Raw genomic sequence first — 6,149 nt, forward strand, 5'->3', positions numbered from 1 at the left:
CATTCAAAAACAATGGACTTGTGATAAGGCTCCTGAAATAATCAGGTCTTCAGTTTAAGTGTTCTTTTAGTGATGAGTGAATTTTTGCTAGAAAAAGAGCAGGAGAAATAACATGCAAGTGTCTCAGAGCCGGCAAAAGCTATGAAAAGAGTGACACTTTATCTCACAAGAGTATGACGCAGCCTGCAGAAGTGACATGCATGGTTGTTGTCACCACTAGAATTACCTACTGTAGCCAAAGCAAAATAAACTCATTTAACCTCTTCCAGGGCCCATATTTACAAAATAGAGACTTCTGGGAATCCATACTCTGGTCTCAAGACCAGACCAATTCAATCATTTCGGATCCAAAAGCATCCAAAATGTTCTGGTGTTGCTAGAGGAGGAGTACAGAGAGAAGTGCCTGGTTCCCACAGTGGCACTCAGTGGTATTAAAGCTCTTTTATAGGGATGAATGAGTGCTGAAGGTGTGAGGGAGTTGTACTTTATCAACGCTTTCATGAATTCAAAGCAGTTCCGGCTGATGGCGCAGCACGTATGCGTTGCGTGATTAGTGACGAATGCGGAGAGAGAACAAAACAAAACGCCGGTCACGAATTAGAAGTACAAACCGAGGATTTGCAAAGAAAAATGTCGGAGGATTTCGATATAAACCAAGAAGAGACTGGTTTTCCTTTGCTAAAGTAAGAAAACTTTGCTTCCTTTGCTCGTATAAACAAACTCGCGAGACTAGCATACCTCAGAGGCGCGTGCACTCGCATACGTGCTGTGTCATCCGCCGGAACTGCTTCAGTGTATGACAGTCAGCGGAAGTGAGAGAAAAGTGTTTATTACATTTGAAATATGGATATTTTTCTTTCAAAAACACATTGATTCGCTACAGGGGGCCTTTATTCATCCCCCGGAGCCGTCTGCGGCACGTTTTATTATGAATGCGTGAGCTTTATTTGACGACTTGTGGACTGTTCAACTGACTGCACTGATAGAGCTTGGAATAGCCAGGACAATGTTTAATATAACTCTGACTGGATTCGTCTGAAAGAAGAAAGTCATATACACCTAGGATGCTTCGAGGGTAAGTAAAACACAAGCTAATTTTCATTTTTGGGTGAACTAACCCTTTAAGGACATTTTTGTTTTTTTCATATTTTTTTCTTTTTAAATCATTTTGCCTGTCGTAGAGCCAACTGCATACTTTTTGGCAGAAGTGTGTATTTTTATGGAATTTTAATACTTCATCCTCATTTCCTTTCCTAAATCTGTTTTGACACTATAGCCTACTGCACTGCAAATAACTAATCCCGACGCTGTGTGTACCAGTGAAAATTTGTTGGCATCTAATGGATAAAGTGTGGTCCTGCGCCCAAATTAAAACTTACAGAAAGCACATTTTTTGAGGTATCAACCTCAAATTTGGAACACAATTCGTTTAGATTTATGGGTTTCAGCACATCACATTCTTGCTGATGATTTTTGGCTATGGAAAATGTTTGCTGAGAAGACTGTGATTGTAGACACAAAGGCAAGAGGTTTCCAGTGGGGCACTATCAATGTTTACTGGCAAAATTATACTGCCCTCTGCGGCTCCACTGTACAGGAGACATTCAGATTTGATCCGATGAATTGTATGATCATTTTCAAGCTTCCGTAGCTGTCTGGACAACAATTTGTGTGGCTTATTGCCGAACTCAAAATATTTTTGCTTCATAAACATTTAGGATCTAGAAAACTTTTCAGATGTTATCTTGTTAAAGAGGGCATTATAGCATTTTCTTCATCTAATTGAATAATCTGTTTTTCCAGTGAATGCAGAGAAGTAATATTATTTAAATTTTTTGCACCTTTAAAATAAATAAAACAACCCCTTAAATACGCTTTGAAGGTGTCCCACAAAAGTGAAGGTGAGGTATTTGGTTGATTGTTAATTTTAAAAAAATAACAAGCTGTGAACTCAAATATAACATTTAGCATCTTTTAATAGATAGGGATCTGCCCGCCACAATGGTTGAGTTTTGCAATTTTTGATAATTTTAAAGCAAATGTAATTGGACTGTAATCTGAGATTAGAATATTATGATGGCATTAAAGATGAAGGGGATTAACTTTAAGTCGACCAAAACATAATCAATACTGGTATAAATGTTGTGAACCTGTGAATGAAAAGTGTAATCTCTCCTCGTTGGATTAGCTAACCTCCATACATCACCAACATTAGAAATTGTAATGTACATGTTAAGAAAGTCCCTAGATTTAGAAGGGGGAGAATGCTGGGTGGAAGATCTGTCTAAATACGGATCTAAAATCAGTTGAAATCACCTCCTATGATTAAGTTTGTAGATTGAAATATCAGGAATCCGGGGGGGGATTTGGCCCATAGATGTTGACCAAAGTGATAGGTGTTGAAAATATTTCTCCCGCAACTATGATAAATCGCCCTTCTTTACGCGCAATCATAGATCTATGTTTGAATGGAATGCCCTTTCTTATTAAAATGACAGTACCCCTAGCTTTAGATGAGAAGGAAGAAAAAGGAACTGACCTATCCACCTAGCTCTCAGCTTGGAATGGGAATAATTTTTGAAGTGTGTCTCTTGTAAAAATATGATGTCAGTGTTCATGGATTTTAGATGGGACAACACTTTACCACGTTTGACAGGGAGGTTTAGACCTTTGACGTTCCAGGAAGCAAAAGTCAAAGCTCCCTCCCCTCTATCGGGGTCTTACTTAGAGTGGTAGCCATCCCAGTTATTACATTGGCTGTCCCCCTCTAGCACCAAACGCGCCCGCAGATGGAACCCAATTAAACATCCCCTCCCATAATTCCTTATCACAATGATACAAAAAAAACAACAGGAACATACTTGAGGACACAGGAGTGGGTGTCACGGAAACACCAGGCTCTTCCACTCATCAGCGATCCCAGTCACCGGAGTTCTGATCACCCGCACCTGACCGTCATTCACTAATCACCAGCACCACAGTATAAGAGCACTCAGTTCACACAAACCCGTTGTCTGGTCTCCATTGTGGAAAAGGACTGATCGCTCATGCCAAGCTACTTACCTGAACTCTTGTTCCAAGTCTCCAGATCTCCTTCGTCTTCTCACACTCTCCAAAACCTGGTAACAGATCATACCGTCATCAGTATCCTTGCTCTACTCAGTAAAGACTCCTTATCTGCCATATCCTACCTACTTCTGCTATTTATCTACATCTGTGCAATAAACCCGTCTGTTTGATTCTAACCTGTCTGTGTCTTGAGTCTGACCATGCGTTACAGAAGAACAGACCATACCACCATGAATCAAACAGACGTGGACCCATTCCAGGAGCTGGTGGATTCCCTTCGCCGTGTGCTCACTCCTCCTGTCAACACTACACCTGCTCCCGAATCTGTTTCTCCACCATTCTCTTCTTCACCCGGACCGATCTATGCTGCCAGTCCCATGGTCAATCCGGCGCCCTACTCTGGTTCGGTGGACGATTGCAGCAGATTCCTCCTGCAGTGTTCGCTCGCCCTGGAGATGCAACTGCATCGTTTCCCAACAGAGAGGGCTAAGATCTCTTTTATTCTGTCCTTGCTAACAGGTCGAGCACTCCAATGGGCAGAATCATTGTGGCAGCAGAAGGGACCGGTCACTCAATCCTTGAATGCCTTTATTACCCACTTCCGCGAAGTTTTCAGTCGGCCAGTAGGAGATGCTTCAGTGGGTGAGAAATTATATCATCTGAAACGAGGCAAAACCTCTGTGCAAGACTATGCTCTATGTTTCCGCACTCTCGCAGCCTCAAGTGGTTGGAACGAGCGCTCCTTGTTGACGACTTATCGCCAAGGACTAGAGCCCTCTCTGCGGTTTCATCTAGCCACCTATGATGACACCATGGGGCTCGAGCGTTTCGTCCAACTCTCCATCCGGGTGGCAAATCGGCTCTATGGCTGTATGGAGGGTATTCAATGCCAAAATCCACCCATTCCTCTCCGCCAACCAGAGTTTCCCAGCCCTCCAGAACCACAGTCTGAGCCCATGCAAGTTGACAACACCCAGTTGTCCTCGGCCGAACGTCGGCTGACCCAGGGATTGTGTCTGTACTGTGGCCAGGGCGGACATGTAATACGGATATGTCCCATCCGTCCCCCACGACCAGTGGTGAGTGTGGTTTCATCTTCCTCAGTTAATGTACATCCTCTGACTACAACCGTGCAGCTCACTACCCCTCACAATTGTGTTTCAGTTCATGCCCTCCTCGATTCTGGGTCAGCCGGCAACTTCATCTCCGCTGACCTATGCAATCAACTCCAGCTCAAGAAAAGAGTCAACGACATCCCGTATAAAATCCAGTCAATAACTGGAAGTCCCCTCGGCCAAGGACAAGTTCGAAACTGCGCGGGCCCCATCCAGCTGCGTGTGGGCCAGTTACACGTGGAAAACATTTTTCTGTTGGTTCTGGAGGAATCCACCGCTGGGATAGTCCTAGGGCGCCCTTGGCTCATTTCCCACAATCCTTCCATCTCGTGGTCAACGGGAGAAGTCCTGAAGTGGGGCAATGAATGTTTTCCTGGATGTTTTCCTCACCTCCCAAGGCCCATCTCGTCGGTTCCAAGGATCCCAGTCAACTCCACTTCCATAGAGAGCCCCCTAGAAAACCGTTCCATTGACATTCCAAAGGACTATGCCCACTTCAGTGACGTTTTCTGTCCAAAACGAGCCTCCCAATTACCAACTCACAGACCATAGGACTGCGCCATTGATCTCCTACCTGATGAACCAGTACCCAGAGGTAAAATATACTCCCTTTCCATCCCCGAACAGAAGGCCATGGAGGAGTACATCGAGGAGGCATTACAGCAAGGTTACATCCGTCCATCCACCTCCCCTGCTGCTTCTAGCTTTTTCTTTGTGGCTAAGAAGGACGGAGGCTTGCGGCCTTGCATAGATTACTGGGCCCTAAACAAGATCACTATTAAATACCGGTACCCACTCCCCCTCATCCCATCTGCACTGGAACAGCTACGTGGAGCCAGGATCTTCACCAAGCTGGACCTAAGGAGTGCATATAACCTCATTCGGATACGTGAGGGGGACGAGTGGAAAACTGCCTTTGTGACACCTACTGGCCATTATGAATACCTCGTCATGCCATATGGATTAGTCAATGCCCCCTCCGTATTCCAAGGTTACATGAATGAGGTATTCCTGGAGTACTTACATCGCTTCGTGCTGGTCTACATCGACGACATCCTGGTGTACTCCCGGAATGAGGCTGAACATCGCCTGCACGTCTCTAAGGTCCTTCAACGGCTCCGAGAATATCAGCTGTTTCTCAAAGCTGAGAAGTGCACTTTCCACCAGGCTTCAATCCAGTTCCTCGGGTATCAGATCAGCTCCCAAGGTATCAAGATGGATGAGGGGAAGGTTGAAGCCATCAAGACCTGGCCCAAACCCACTACAATCAAAGAACTCCAGCGATTCCTAGGTTTTTCAAATTTCTACTGGCGTTTCATTCACAACTACAGCTCTATTACAGCCCCTTTGTCCAACCTCCTGAAAGGCAAGCCCAAGTCTCTGTCCTGGTCAACGGAAGCCACTTCAGCTATGACAACTCTCCCAACAGGCCTTCACGTCGGCCCCACTCCTGGTCCATCCAGACCCTCAGACGCCCTTCATAGTCGAAGTGGATGCCTCAACATCTGGAGTTGGAGCCATCCTGTCCCAGCAGCAGGGGAGCCCCCCTCGGCTTCATCCATGTGCCTTCTTCTCCCGGAAATTATCCTCGGCGGAGCAAAACTATGATATTGGGAATAGAGAACTTCTGGCCATCAAGCTCGCCCGCACTGGCTGGTCCATCCGTTTGTAGTATACACAGACCACTGAAACCTTGAGTATCTCCGGGAGGCCAAAAAGGCCAAAAGCAGACAAGCCAGGTGGGCCCTCTTCTTTACCCGATTCCATTTCACCATCTCATATCGTCCAGGGACTAAGAACACTAAAGCAGATGCTCTCTCAAGACTCCATGCTCCAGATGACCTTTCAGAAAACCCTGAACCTATCCTCCCATCCAGTCTGATTGTCAGCCCAATTCAGTGGACCCTGGACGAGGACATCGCGGCTGCCAGTGTCTCCGATCCTGCTCCACCGGTGTGCCCCCCG

Source organism: Sinocyclocheilus rhinocerous, unplaced genomic scaffold (genome assembly GCF_001515625.1).
Source record: "Sinocyclocheilus rhinocerous isolate Xijiao unplaced genomic scaffold, SAMN03320098_v1.1 scaffold3303, whole genome shotgun sequence".
In the NCBI taxonomy this organism is placed as follows: domain Eukaryota; kingdom Metazoa; phylum Chordata; class Actinopteri; order Cypriniformes; family Cyprinidae; genus Sinocyclocheilus; species Sinocyclocheilus rhinocerous.